Genomic DNA, 15,588 nt, shown 5'->3' with positions numbered 1-15,588 from the left:
ACATATCGTTTTCATGGTCGAGCAAATATTGTTCTAAAGGACCATTAGGAGGCACAGCAATAGAAGCAAGACCAATAATTTCATCCTTACTAGGTAATTCCTCATCACGGGGTTGTCTACGAAATTTAGAGAAGTTAAACTCATGAGACATATCACCCAAACCAATAGTAACAACATCCTTTTCGCAGTCTATCTTAGCATTAACAGTATTCAAGAAGGGTCTACCAAATATAATGGGACAAAATCTATCTTGAGGGGAACCAAGAACAAGGAAATTATCAGGATATTTAGCCTTCCCACACAAGACTTCAGCGTCTCTAACAATCCCAATTGGTGAAATAGTATCTCTATTAGCAAGCTTAATGGTAACATCAATATCTTCTATCTTAGCTCGTGCAATAACATGCATAATTTCTTTGTATAAGGAAATAGGTATTGCACTAGCACTAGCACCCATATCACACAAGCCATGATAACAATGATCTCCTATTTTAACAGAAATAACAGGCATGCCTACCACAGGTCTATGTTTATCTTTAGCACCAGGTGTAGCAATTCTAGCAGTCTCATCACAAAAGTAAATAACATGCCCATCAATATTATCAGCCAAGAGATCTTTAACAATAGCAATATTAGGTTCAACTTTAACTTGCTCAGGGGGTGCATAAGTTCTAATATTACTTTTATGAACCACAGTTGAAGCTTTAGCATGATCCTTTATTCTAACAGGGAAAGGCGGTTTCTCAACATAAGCAGTAGGAACAATAGGATTATTATAAGTGATAGTCTTTTCTTCAACTTTAATAGGTTCAACTACTTTTACTTCTATGGGAGGATGATATTTAAACCACTTCTCCTTAGGGAGATCAACATGAGTAGCAAAGGATTCACAGAAAGAAGCTACTATCTCAGAGTCAAGTCCATATTTAGTGCTAAATTTATGGAAAACATCGGTATCCATAAAAGATTTAACACAATCAAACTTAGGTGTTATACCTGACTCCTTACCTTCGTCGAGATCCCAATCTTCAGAGTTGCGTTTAATTCTCTCCAATAAATTCCATTTGAATTCAATAGTCTTCATCATAAAGGAACCAGTACAAGAAGTATCGAGCATGGAGCGATTGTTGTCAGAAAGCCGAGCATAAACTTTTGAATAATCATTTCTCTTGAGAGCTCATGATTGGGGCATGAATATAACATTGACTTAAGCCTCCCCCAAGCTTGAGTGATTCTTTCTCCTTCGCGAGGCCAAAAATTATATATATAGTTACGATCATGATGAACAAGATGCATAGGATAAAACTTCTGATGGAATTCCAATTTCAACCGTTTGTAGTCTCGTGATCCCATATCATCACATAGCCTATACCATGTCAATGCATCTCCCTTCGGAGATAAAGGGAAGACCTTCTTCTTGATAACATCATTGGGCATACCTGCAAGCTTAAATAATCCACAAACTTCATCCACATAGATTAAGTGTAAGTCGGGACGTAATGTTCCATCTCCTGCAAAAGGATTAGCTAGCAGTTTCTCTATCATACCCAAAGGAATTTCAAAGTAAACATTTTCAGTAGGTTCAGTAGGTTGAGGAGCAACTATTTGCTCTACCGGTCGGGCTGAAGATACCCCGAACATGCCCCTCAAAGGATTACTTTCCATAGTAACAAGTGACAGTAAATTTCAACACACTATATAATTTTTTCCTTACCAAATTCCACCTACCAAAGGTGCTTCACTCCCAGGCAACGGCGCCAGAAAAGAGTCTTGATGACCCACAAGTGTATGGTATCTATCGTAGCTTTTCCAAAGTAAGAGTATCGAACTCAACGAGGAGCAGAAGGAAATGATAAGCAGTTTTCAGTAAGGTATTCTCTGCAAGCACTGAAATTATCGGTAACAGATAGTTTTGTGATAAGGTAATTTATAACGAGTAGCAAGCAATAAAAGTAAATAAGGTGCAGCAAGATGGCCCAATCCTTTTTGTAGCAAAGGACAAGCCTGGACAAACTCTTATATGAAGGAAAGCACTCCCGAGGACACATGGGAATTATCGTCAAGCTAGTTTTCATCACGTTCATATGATTCGCGTTTGGTACTTTGATAATTCGATATGTGGGTGGACCGGTGCTTGGGTGCTGTCCTTACTTGGACAAACATCCCACTTATGATTAACTCCTATTGCAAGCATCCGCAACTACAAAAGAAGTATTAAGATAAACCTAACCATAGCATGAAACATATGGATCCAAATCAGCCCCTTATGAAGCAACGCATAAACTAGGGTTTAAGCTTCTATCACTCTAGCAACCCATCATCTACTTATTACTTCCCAATGCCTTCCTCTAGGCCCAAACAATGGTGAAGTGTCACGTAGTCGACGTTCACATGACACCACTAGAGGAGAGACAACATACATCTCATCAAAATATCGAACGAATACCAAATTCACATGACTACTAATAGCAAGACTTCTCCCGTGTCCTCAGGAACAAACATAACTACTCACAAAGCATATTCATGTTTATAATCAGAGGGGTATTAATATGCATAATGGATCTGAACATATGATCTTCCACCAAGTAAACCAACTAGCATTAACTACAAGGAGTAATCAACACTACTAGCAACCCACAGGTACCAATCCAAGATTTGGATACAAAGATTGGATACAAGAGATGAACTAGGGTTTGAGATGAGATGGTGCTGGTGAAGATGTTGATGGAGATTGACCCCCTCACGATGAGAGGTGGTCATGATGATGGTGATGATTTCCCCCTCCCGGAGGGAAGTTTCCCCAACAGAACAGCTCCGCCGGAGCCCTAGATTTGTTCCGCTAAGGTTCCGCCTCGTGGCGGCAGAGTCTCATCCCGAAAGCTTGCTTCTGATTTTTTTTCTCGCACGAAAGACTTCATATAGCAGGATGGGCACCGGAGGGCCCCTAGGGGGCCACGAGGCAGGGGGCGCGCCCAGGGGGGCGCGCCCCCCACCCTCGTAGCCAGGGTGTGGGGCCCCTCTGGTATTTTATTTGCTCGATATTTTTTATTATTTTCAAAAGTAACTTCCATGGAGTTTCAGAACTTTTGGAGTTGTGCGGAATAGGTCTTGAATATTTGCTCCTTTTCCAGCCCAGAATTCCAGCTGCCGGCATTCTCCCTCTTTATGTAAACCTTGTAAAATAAGAGAGAATAGGCATAAGTATTATGACATAATGTGTAATAACAGCCCATAATGCAATAAATATCAATATAAAAGCATGATGCAAAATGGACGTATCACTAACATGATTTGGACGGACTTCAGCTTCGCTATGGGTGAGAAGGTCTCATCGTAGTCAACTCCTTGAACTTGTTGATAACCCTTAGCGACAAGCCGAGCCTTATAGACGGCCACATTACCATCCGCGCCAGTCTTCTTCTTAAAGATCCACTTATTCTCTATGGCTTGCCGATCATCGGGCAAGTATGTCAAAGTCTATACTGTGTCTTCATACATGGATCCTATCTTGAATTTCATGGCTTCAAGCCATTTGTTGGAATCCGGGCCCGCCATCGCTTCTTCATAGTTCGAAGGTGTTGGGTCCTACGGTAGGGTGCGTCGACTTCAAATTAAAATTTCCTACGCGCAGAACAACCAAGAACATGCTACGGGAGATGGATCACAGTTTGTTACCACTAGACGCGCAGTGTCGTGCAGTGGAAGAAGAGTTGGGGCAGAGCGTCCGCGTGGATCATCTCCTCCTCGTCCGATCTCCCTCGAACAGTTGGTCGTCGGTTCCCACGTATAGGTTCCCCGGAGCGGCTCAAGTGCACTGCCTCTAACGGTATCCGCGCGTGCAGGAGGAACGTCATGAGGCAGACTGCTAGGTCTGATCACACAACCGGTGGCGAGTGGAGGTGTCTATTCGTAACACATGCAAACCCTAGCGACAGCACCGAAGCGATCAACCACATGAGTATGCGGCACCTCCACTTTATATAGGCGTCCGCCGTGGGCTCAACACTTGGGCCTCGCACGGACCCTAAAGCCCATAAGTCTGCTCGGCAACCATCCGAATACAACTCGGATCACATCCGACCAGTGTCCTCGGATCCGACCTCATAGGTTCCTTCCCTTAAGCGCGCGACCCCTTAGGTTCAAGCCGACTTGGTTGCAGTTCGGATCACCTCCGAACTGCATGGTTGGTAGCGGCCCCTAGCAAGGCATGCCAAATACCAAGCAGACTATGAAGCTGGTTAGGCGAACCTGTACATCATACTTCCATCCCTTTTGCCACACGATATATGTTGTCAGGCTCAAGGCGAGTCTGTCATCCTTGTGCTAGCCCGACCTCTTTCTCGTTCTAGTGATGCCGACCATAAACCAGATTATCTCACAATCCTTGTCGCATGGCCATGCTTATCCTGGTCGGATCACACGAGGGGCCCAGAGTATATCTCTCCTGATCGGAGGGACAAATCCCATCTTGCTCGACCATGTCTCGCAGCATGGGTCTGGACAAGCCCGAAACCTACCTTTGTAACTACCCAGTCACAGAGTAGTGTTTGGTTGGCCCAAAGCAAGTATGTCACCATCTTGAGTACATGTGTCAGCTCAGGTCTTAGGACATAGAACGTATGTTGTACTAGAGACTCACAGATGACATACCGCTATGTCTCATAGTTGGTTCTGTCTGACTCAGACCTTTATCTCAACTCGGATCCGACTATGTCGAATCCGACCAGATCCTTCCAAGTCCATATTATCCGGTTACCATCCAATGCTCCATGGCTAGTGAGACCAAGCCATCGACCGTGTCATATGCTAGTCTAGTCGGTTGCGCGTCCACACAGCCCTTTCGACTAGGGACCTTTTAGGACAGTCATCATACAATGCATAGTCCCACAAACAAGTGACGTACTTGCTGATACACATCATTGATAATGTCCAAGGACTATCTTTATTCGTAAACACATAAGAAATATCATCATACATGATTGCCTCTAGGGCATATCTCCAACAGTCTCCCACTTGCACTAGAGTTAATCAAATAGACATCGAATGCCCATAGCTCTAACGTGCCCCTCACGCTTGGATTGTGGGAGCGGCTTAGTCAACGGATCTCCAACATTTGCATCCGTGTGAATTTTGCATAACTCAACGTCACCATTCTTTACGATCTTTTGTATCAGGTGATATTTCCGATCTATGTGTCTGGTCTTGTGGTGATCCCTCGGCTCCTTGGCTTGTGTGATGGCACCAGAATTATCATAATAAAGGTCCAACGGTTTTACCGAGGCTAGGAGAATACCAAGATCATCCAGAAAGTTCCGGATCCAAACACCGTCCTTTGCAGCTTCACAAGCCACAATGTATTTGGCTCCTGTGGTACAATCGTCCACCGTATCTTGCTTGGAACTCATCCAGCTCACTACTCCTCCGTTCATGACATACACGAATCCAGACTGTGATCGAAATCATCTCTGTCGGTCTGGAAACTAGCATCGACATAACCCCTTACGACGAGCTTTTCCTCACCTCCATAAACTAGGAACATCTCTTTAGTCATTTTCAGGTACTTCAAAATAGTCTTTACCGCTGCCCAGTGACTCTCACCTGGGTTGGCCTAGTATCCACTTGTTAGGCTTATTGCAAAAGCAAGATCAGGTCATGTACATGTCATGGCATACATGATGGACCCAATTGTCGAGGCATAAGGAATCCGACTCATCATGCTTTGCTTATCAGATGTCGAATGACTCGGAGTCTCGCTTAGCCTTATACCATGTGAGATAGGTAAGAACCCTTTCTTGGCCTCACTCATGTTGAACCGCTTCAACACTTTATCTATGTACGTGCTTTGGCTCAAGCCGAGCAGCCTCCTCGGTCTATCTCTATAGATCTTGATGCCTAAAACGTAAATTGCCTCACCAAGGTCCTTCATTGAAAACTCGCCATTCAATGATTCCTTGACCGAGTTTAGCATTGAAACATCATTTCCGATCAGTAGTATGTCATCCACATACAAGATCAAAAACACAATCGAGCTCCCACTTAACTGCTTGTATAAACAAGCGTCCTCATCGCTTCTGATGAAACCGAGACCAGTGACGACCTCATCAAAACGAATGTCCCAACTCCAAGATGCTTGCCTCAACCCATAAATGGATCTCTTGAGCTTGCATACTTTACTAGTGCTAGTCGGATCGACAAAACCCTCGGGCTGTATCATATACACGTCCTCGGTTAAATTTCCATGAAGGAAAGCCGTTTTGACATCCATCTGCCATATCTCGTAATTGAAATATGCAGCTATAGCTAGTACGATCCTTACCAACTTCAGCTTCGCTACCGGCGAGTAAGTCTCATCGTAGTCAATTCCTTGAACTTGTCCATAACCTTTAGCGACAAGCCGAGCTTTGTGGATCTGAACATTTCCATCCACATCGGTTTTCTTCTTAAAGACCCATTTGCAGTCAATGGCCTTTACGCCAGGCGGCGGATCAACCAAGTCCCGGACTTGATTTTCATCCATGGACTTTAACTCGAATCTCATGGCCTCTATCCATGCCTCAGAATCCGGGCTCACCATCGCTTCCGCATACGTGGTCGGCTTGTCGCTTTCTAGCAACAATACATCATGCACTCTATGCAATCTTTCCGACCTCCGTGGTTCCGGTGCCGCTTCCACTACGGGTTCCCTGACTGACTCCGGTATTATCTCATCACCCGCCGAGCCATCCCCGGGTGGTACTCAAATTTCTTCGAGTCGGACCGTCCTCCCACTGGCCTCCCGACTGAGAAACTCTTTCTCAAGGAAAACCCCATTCCGAGCAACAAACACTTTGTTCTCTTCCTGGTTGTAGAAGCTATATCCCAAGGTTTCCCTTGGATATCCCACGAATATGCATTTGTCTGACTTGGGTGTAAGCTTGTCTGACATAAGTCGCTTGAAAAATGCTTCACAACCCCAAATCTTTAGAAAAGACAAACTGGGGTTCTTCCCGGTCCACATCTCATGTGGTGTCTTATCTACGGATTTTGATGGTACCCTGTTAAGTGTGAAAGCTGCAGTTTCTAGAGCGTATACCCAGAATGACAAGGGTAAATCCAATTTGCTCATCATAGATCGAACCATGTCCAACAAGGTATGATTCCTCCATTCCGATACGCCGTTTCTCTGTGGCGTACCCAGAGGTGTGAGCTAAGGTACTATACCTCGGCTTTTCAGATGATCATCAAACTCCTGGCTCATGTACTCACCTCCACGATCAGATCGTAGAAGTTTTATAGTCTTGTCGAGCTGATTCTCAACCTCGTTTTGAAACTCTTTGAACTTTTCAAAAGTTTCCGCCTTGTGCCTCATCAAATAGATATATCCATATCTACTCAAGTCATTGGTAAAAGTCACGAAGTACTGATAGCCACCTCTGGTAGTTGTGCTCATTGGTCCACACACATCACTGTGTATTAGTTCCAATAGCTCGGATGCCCTCTCGCAACTCTTTGCAAAAGGATACTTAGTCATCTTGCCGAGCAAGCATGATTAGCATGTCTCGAACGACCCGAAGTCGGACGAAGTTAGGATCCCATCATCATGGAGCTTCTTCATGCGTTTCAGACTAATGTGTCCAAGCCGGCAATGCCAGAAGTACGTCGGATTTATCTCATTAGGCTTATGCCTCTGGACATTCACGTTATAGACCGGTTCCTGTTCTAGATTCAATATAAATAGCCCATCAACAATGGGTGCATAGCCGTGGAACACCCCATTCAAATAAATCGAACAACCACTGTCCTTTTAAATTGAATTCATAACCCTGACTCATCAAGCATGAGGCAGAAATAATGTTTCGACTAAGTGCAGGAATGTAATAACAATTATTTAATTCCAAAATAAATCCAGAAGGAAGCTGGAGCTACATCGTGCCGACTCCCAACGCAGCAACTCTTGCTTTGTTGCCGACCCTGATGTCAATCTCCCCTTGTGCCACACGCCTAGTTCTTACCAGCCCCTGCATCGAGTTGCAAATATGAACAACTGATCTGGTATCAAATACCCAAGAGCTACTAGGTATGTTAGCAAGGTAAATGTCTATAACATATGCAACAAGTGTACCTTTGCCCGAAGAAGCATTTCCGACCTTCTTGCCATGCTCTACAAGCCACTTGCTACAGTTCCTCTTCCAGTGACCGGTCTCCTTGCAATGATAGAAAATGGCCTTCGAGTCCGGTCCAGACTTCACCGTAGCGACGGAGGTTACCGTCTCCGTGCCCTTTGCCTTAGCCTTTTTCTTGGACCAACTCTTCTTGAACTTAGCCGATTTCTACACCATCAACACTTGATGTGTTCCTTTCTTAATATCCTTCTCTGCCACTTTGAGCATCCCATGCAATTCAGTGAGCTTATTATCCATGCCATGCATATGAGATGAACGTCCCATAGCTGGGTTGAAGAGAACCCAGAACTGCATTAGTAGCCAGCTCATCCAAGAGCCGGAAGCCCAAACGATCCAAAGCTTGCACATATTCGATCATCTTGATCACATGTGGGCTCAGTGGATCACCTTCCTTCAGCTTGCAATCCATCAAGGATCGCCAGACGTTGAACCTTTCGGTCCTAGTCCGTGTCTTAAGCATGCTCTTGAGACTTTCGATCATATCGTAAGCCTCAACATTTTCGAAATACTGTTGCAAATCAGGCTCCATACAAGCCAACATCAAACAGCTGATCTCCATTGATTCATCAACGAGTTTCTGGTAGGCATTCTTGGCTGTGGCACTAGCATTATCGGCAGGTTTCTCTGGAAGTGGATCCTCTAGACCTTGTTCCTTTTTATCATGCTTGGGAACAATTCTCAGATTTCTATACTAGGTGGTAAAGTTTGTTCCATTCAGTTTATCCTTTTCCAGAATTGATTTCAATGCAAAGTTGGGTTGAGCAGGTGGTGCCATTGATCTACAACACAAAATATGCAATCACTAAGAAATGTGTTTATGTAGAGTAATTCAAGCCTTAAATATAAATACTCCCACTGAAGTTGGCATCCCTCTACAAACTCTCAGTGATTCAGGATCCGACTAGCACATGTGACTAGTGAGCTTTAGCATCACTGCTAGACAACATGCCTATCCGGTAAGCAACTCCTTGCTAATCGTATCTCTATATGATTCCTGTCGATCGGGAAGGTATCTCATACCCCTCCCCCCAACCTTCTTTGCCACAAGGCCCAAAACCGTTTTGATAGCCTTGTCAAGTTAACCTGATGTAGTGCATGTCCGTGTCCAACACGAACCCTTCAATTCAAGGACACCTAGCAGCACCCCAATTTTATGAGCCCACTACTAGACGTACTTGACGTGCGAAGGTGCAACATCAGGGATGGCAATTCTCTTGATATTCATGAGGGATCTTTCTACCATTTAAACATGCATAGAAACAAAGAAGCACAACAATCACAAGTAAAACATATATTGTGAAATAGTATGGCTCCTTCATGGATGTTCTTCCAGGTCGGCTCCGACTCCGATGACCATCTAGGAACTCCATCTTGTTTGTCACATCGGGACGCCAAGCCACCAAGCTGATCTCTATTAACCAACTACTACAACTAGTAATGAATTTTACATAGAGTCACAAGTCGACATGCAGGTCGTTATACAATATAATGACAACACTTTGGCTCCTGCCGGCTGACAAACATGACATGCATGCCATGTATAATTTACACACATGCATCACATACACATGAGCCATACTATTCACATCAAACCTGCAAACAAGGTTATGCATAGAATCTCATTCTACCGGTTTGAGTGTCGGGTACGTAATACAAGGCGCTACGCGCACGGCGGTCCCGCTAGCTAGTTAGCGGGTGGGGTTCGAAGGGGCAGCGTCCGACATTTTCGGAAATCACAGATCATATTTGAACTCTGATCACGCCGAATTTTTCGATCTGAGCGATCTCATCGATCATCGCGAGTCCAATTCGGATTTACGTTTCACAATTAACCCCGATGGCGGATACCGACCGGTAGGGGTAGGTTGTGTCACGACTGAGGGAGTCCTGGATTAGGGGGTCTCCGGACAGCCGGACTATATCCTTCGGCCAGACTGCTAGACTATGAAGATACAAGATTGAAGACTTCATATCATGTCCAGATAGGACTCTACTTGGCGTGGAAGGCAAGCTAGGCAATACGGATATGGATATCTCCTCCTTTGTAACCGACCTTGTGTAACCCTAACCCTCTCCGGTGTCTATATAAACTGGAGGGTTTTAGTCCGTAGGACAACATACAATCATACCATAGGCTAGCTTCTAGGGTTTAGCCTCTCTGACCTTGTGGTAGATCTACTCTTGTACTACCCATATCATCAATATTAATTAAGCAGGACGTAGGGTTTTAACTCCATCAAGAGGGCCCGAACCTGGGTAAAGCATTGTGTCCCCTGCCTCCTATTACCATCCGGCCTAGACGCACAGTTCGGGACCCCCTACCCGAGATCCGCCGGTTTTGACACCGACATTGGTGCTTTCATTGAGAGTTCCGATGTGCCGTCACCATCAGGAAGGATGCCTCATCCCGTCTTTAAAGATGGCACTGTTGCCAAGGGAGCTTTGGCTGTCGGCCAAACTCTCCGGCTAGGTGGTTTTCTTATGACCACCTGTTCGGTCGCTGCGCCGACGATGACTTCTCGGGTCATCGAAAGCAATCTTCACGTCAACTCGGAACTCGTCGAGCAGTTAGATCCAATGGAGCTCTCTTCCCTAAACGAGCTCTTGGATCGCATCGCCGCCCTGGGAGTCGCTACAGACTACGATCAGATTGGGCCTAAACCCGATCTGAGAGAGATCAACTCTCCCCAGGTCACCCATCACGTTGCAGTGGTGGAGGAACAATGCAGCAACCCTTCATCTATCTTAAGGACTAGCTATGTCCGGATTCTCGATCCCTCCAAGCCGGATACCCGCGGAGGGGAGGACGTCACTCAAGACCTGAACCTAGAGTCAGGCAGCGGGCTAGATTCATTGGAAAACATCCAAGAATCCAAACTTCCGAGTTCGGAAACTCCTTGGCCCCTGAGTTTCAGATTGGGTGAGGATTCGGATTCAATTCCACCCACCCACCCAAACATAAGCGATCTATCCCAAATTAGTCAAGAGCCTGAAGAAAACAGTACACCATTACTGGGCCAGATTCCTCCTGGTCATGAACATGATAAGGGACTGCCGCGAGGAAGACACAATTTCATTCTTCTGCAATAATTGCACGGACAAGGGAATCCTCAATGCCATAAGTCGCCACGAAATTACACACTTTGCCGACTTGGTGTCCATAGTACGAAAGTACTGTGCGATGGAAAACGCCTGGAAAACCAAAATAAAATTTTGGGATAATCCAGCCCTGAATACAAACCCAATCCGAAATAAAAGGGTGCATTATCGCCAGACACCCGGGTTAAACACCAAAAAGCAAAAACCCTCTACAGGGCATGGAACTGTACTGGAGGGATGGCTCAATGGACCCTGTAAAATTCACAGTGCAGAGGGCGCCACACCAACTCATAGCCTTAGAGCATGTTGGATACTCCGGCAGGTGGCCAAAAGTGGCGAAGATCTTCTAACCCCAGAAGCCTCAGAGCACCAGCCCAGGGATACCAGTAGGGTATTAACAGTCTTCGAGACTTTCGCATCAAATAATATGCGAAAACGAACACTCCACAGCCTTGCCGAGGTCTACCACACGGCAACAATAAACCCATGGAGTGACACGGCTATTACTTTTAATGCTAGTGACGAACCTAAATTCCGAACAGCCCGAGCACCAGCCGCATTGGTCCTCAGTACAATAGTGGACGGCTTTCGACTCACCAAGGTACTCATGGACGGTGGCAGCGGATTGAACCTCATTTATGAGGAAACCCTTTGAAAAATGGAAATAGACTGGAACCACATCAAGCGAAGCAGCACAACCTTTAGAGGAATAATCCCTAGTCAGGAAGCGTGTTGTACAGGAAAAATCACACTATATGTGGTGTTCGGCACGCCGGATAATTATAGGTCCGAAGAGGTCATGTTCCAAGTGGCCTCGTTCAGTAGTGGATACCACGCTCTGTTAGGGCGGGAGGCGTTTACAATCTTCCAAGCCATACCCCATTACGGGTACATGAAGCTCAAAATGCCCGGGCCCAACGGAATCATCACTCTTGCTAGTGATCCGGACATAGCACTCCGCGCCAAAAATAAGATAGTCACACTGGCCCTCGAGGCACTATCCGAAGCCCTAGCGGCCGAGGAACTGACTGTGCTGCGCTCCACGGTGAACAGGGACGACGTGATACTCGATAAAAGATCCAAGTCCACCTCCTTTAAACCGGCGGACGAAATAGTCAAATTCCAAGTCCATCCAACGGACCCTACAAAAACAGCTTCCATCAGGGCACAATTAAACCCTGATGTCGACGCCGCACTACGAGAGTTCCTACGCGAGAACTGGGACATTTTTTCCTGGCACCCTCAGACATGCCAGGAATCCCACGTAGGCTGGCCGAGCACAGCCTAAATATCCTAAAAGGATTCAAGCCAGTCAAGCAGGCTCTTCGGCGTTTCTCCAAACCTAAGAGACAAGCCATGGGAGAGGAACTAGCCAAGCTATTGGAGGCCGGATTCGTCAGAGACATAAAACATCTGGACTGGCTAGCAAACCTGGTGATGGTACCAAAGAAGGACAAATCCTGGCGCTTGTGCGTCGATTTTAAGGACCTTAACAAGGCCTGCCCAAAGGATCCCTTCCCCCTCCCCCGCATCGATCAAATCATCGATGCTGCCGCAGGACACAATTCATTGTGTTTCCTCGACGCATACTCCAGCTACCATCAAATTAAAATGGCAGAGCCACACCAAGCCGCAACGGCATTCATCACACCGTATGGCCCATTCTGCTTCAACACAATGCCCTTCGGGCTCAAAAACGCCGGCGCAACATATCAGCGCATGATTCAGACATGTCTAGCAAACCAGATCGGCAAAACAGTGGAGGCATACATAGATGACGTGGTCGTCAAAACAAAGCATGTCGAATCTCTAGTAGACGACTTGAGGCTCACATTCAATAACCTCCGAACATACGACATCAAGCTCAACCCGGAAAAATGTGTTTTCGGCGTACCAGCCGGAAAGCTCTTGGGCTTCATTGTATCCGGTAGAGGAATTGAAGCAAATCCAGCCAAGATCCAAGCTCTGTCACAATTGGACATCCCAAAGGACCTCAAGCAAATACAAAAATTGACCGGATGTGTGGCGGCTCTAAGCCGCTTCATCTCCTGCTTGGGAGAAAAGGCATTACCCCTTTATCGCCTCCTCCGGCGCACTGAACACTTCGAGTGGACGGATGCCGCCACGGCCGGACTTGACGAAATAAAAGCCATATTGGCAACAAACCCAGTCCTGGCCGCGCCAAACATCGGCGAACCAATGCTATTATACATTGCGGCAACTCATCAAGTAGTAAGCACAGTGCTCGTCGTCGAACGAGAAACGGACGGACACAAATTCCCCCTTCAAAAGTCGGTTTACTATGTGTCCACTATCCTTACTCCGTGCAAGTCACGGTACCCGCATTATCAAAAGATAGCGTACGCGGTATTTATGGCATCCCGGAAGCTACGACACTACTTTCAAGAGTGTTCAATAATGGTAGCCTCGGTACCACTTAACGATATTAAAAACAACCGCGACGCGACGGGCCGGATTGCCAAATGGGCCATTGAGCTCCTCCCGTTCGACATAACTTACAAGCCACAGCGAGCTATTAAGTCGCAAGTTTTGGCCGACTTCGTCGCTGAGTGGACGGAAGCCGAACTCCCTAAAGAGTACGGCACATATTCAAATTGGATCATGCACTTCGACGGCTCCAAAATGTTGGCTGGTCTGGGGGCTGGCGTTGTTTTGACGTCCCCAACAGGAGATACAGTTCAATACGTACTCCAGATAATGTATACGGACTCCAACAACGCAGCCGAATATGAGGCCCTTCTACATGGTCTCCGGATGGCAGTATTCATGGGCATTCAACGCCTAGAGGTGCGCAGGGATTCGAACCTCGCGATATCCCAAATAAATGGAGACTTTGATGCCAAGGATCCGAAAATGGTAGCTTATCGCAATGTCGTCCTAAAAATGTCAGCTCGGTTCGAGGGGCTTGAATTTCACCATATAGCCCGGGAAAACAACCAGGCAGCAGACACCCTGGCACGCATCACGCAAAATGCGATGTCGTCCCCCCAAACATCTTCTTGGAGAGGTTGTTCAAGCCATCCATAGTATGGGAAGGGGAACCCGGAAATAACAGCCCGGACCCAACCGCACTGCCCGACACCGAATATTCTGACATAATTGGAGGCTTTGCCAACGAAATAACATCTTCAGCCCACGTAATAATGGCAGTCATCGCCCCGTGGACAGAACCATTCCTAGCCTACCTAACTAAGCAGGAACTTCCCACGGACCAAAACGAGGCATGCTGCATAGTGCGGCGATCTAAAGCCTATAAAGTGCATGAGGGAGAGCTTTATAAGAAAAGCACCACCGGAGTCCTTCAAAGGTGCATCTCCGAAGAGGAAGGGCGGAATCTTCTGGCTGAAATTCATGCCGGACTCGGCGGTCACCACGCGGCGGCCTGGGCCCTTGTAAGCAAGGCCTTCCGTACAGGCTTCTATTGGCCGACAGCCCGGGCAGACGCTCAGGACTTAGTCCAACGATGTGTTGGTTGCCAGCTTTTTGCTAACCAAAGCCATATGCCACCCACCGCCCTCCATACCATCCCCATCACCTGGCCCTTCGCGGTCTGGGGGCTTGACATGGTTGGACCCCTTAAAGGAGGAACCCACAAGCAAAAATACTTACTGGTCATGGTGGATAAGTTCACCAAATGGATAGAAGCCAAGCCTGTTAAGACGGCCAAATCCGGACCGGTGATAGACTTCGTATCCGGGGTCGTACAACGTTACGGCGTCCCCCACAGCATCATCACTAATAACGGCACGAACTTTACGGCTGACGAGGTCAAACTCTGGTGCAAAAACATGGGCATCAAGCTTGATTATGCTTCAGTCTATCACCCACAAACTAACGGTCAGGTCGAGCGAGCAAATGGTCTTATCATGAGCGGCATCAAACCCAGATTAGTGCGGTCCCTCAAGGAATCTAACACGCATTGGGTAGAGGAGCTCGACTCCGTACTCTGGAGGCTGCGGACCACGCCGAATCGCACTACCAGATACACACCATTCTTTATGGTATACGGCACAGAGGCGGTTCTGCCCTGCGACATTATTCATGACTCACCTCGAGTGTGCATGTACGAAGAAAGAGAAGCCGAGATCGATCGGCAGGACAGTTTGGATGCCTTGGAGGAGGAGCGTGATGTGGCAAAAGCCCGTTCCGCATTCTATCAACAGCAGGCTCGAAGATACCAAAGCAGAGAAGTACGGGCCAAAACTTACAATATTGGCGAGTTAGTTCTACGCCTGCCGGATAAGAAAAAGGACAAACTCAAGCCCAAATGGGAAGGTCCCTTCATCATTGACCAAGTCCTGACTGG

Source organism: Triticum aestivum, chromosome 7A, assembly GCF_018294505.1.
Source record: "Triticum aestivum cultivar Chinese Spring chromosome 7A, IWGSC CS RefSeq v2.1, whole genome shotgun sequence".
Taxonomy (NCBI): Eukaryota; Viridiplantae; Streptophyta; class Magnoliopsida; order Poales; family Poaceae; genus Triticum; species Triticum aestivum.
This window is presented reverse-complemented; position numbering follows the sequence as displayed.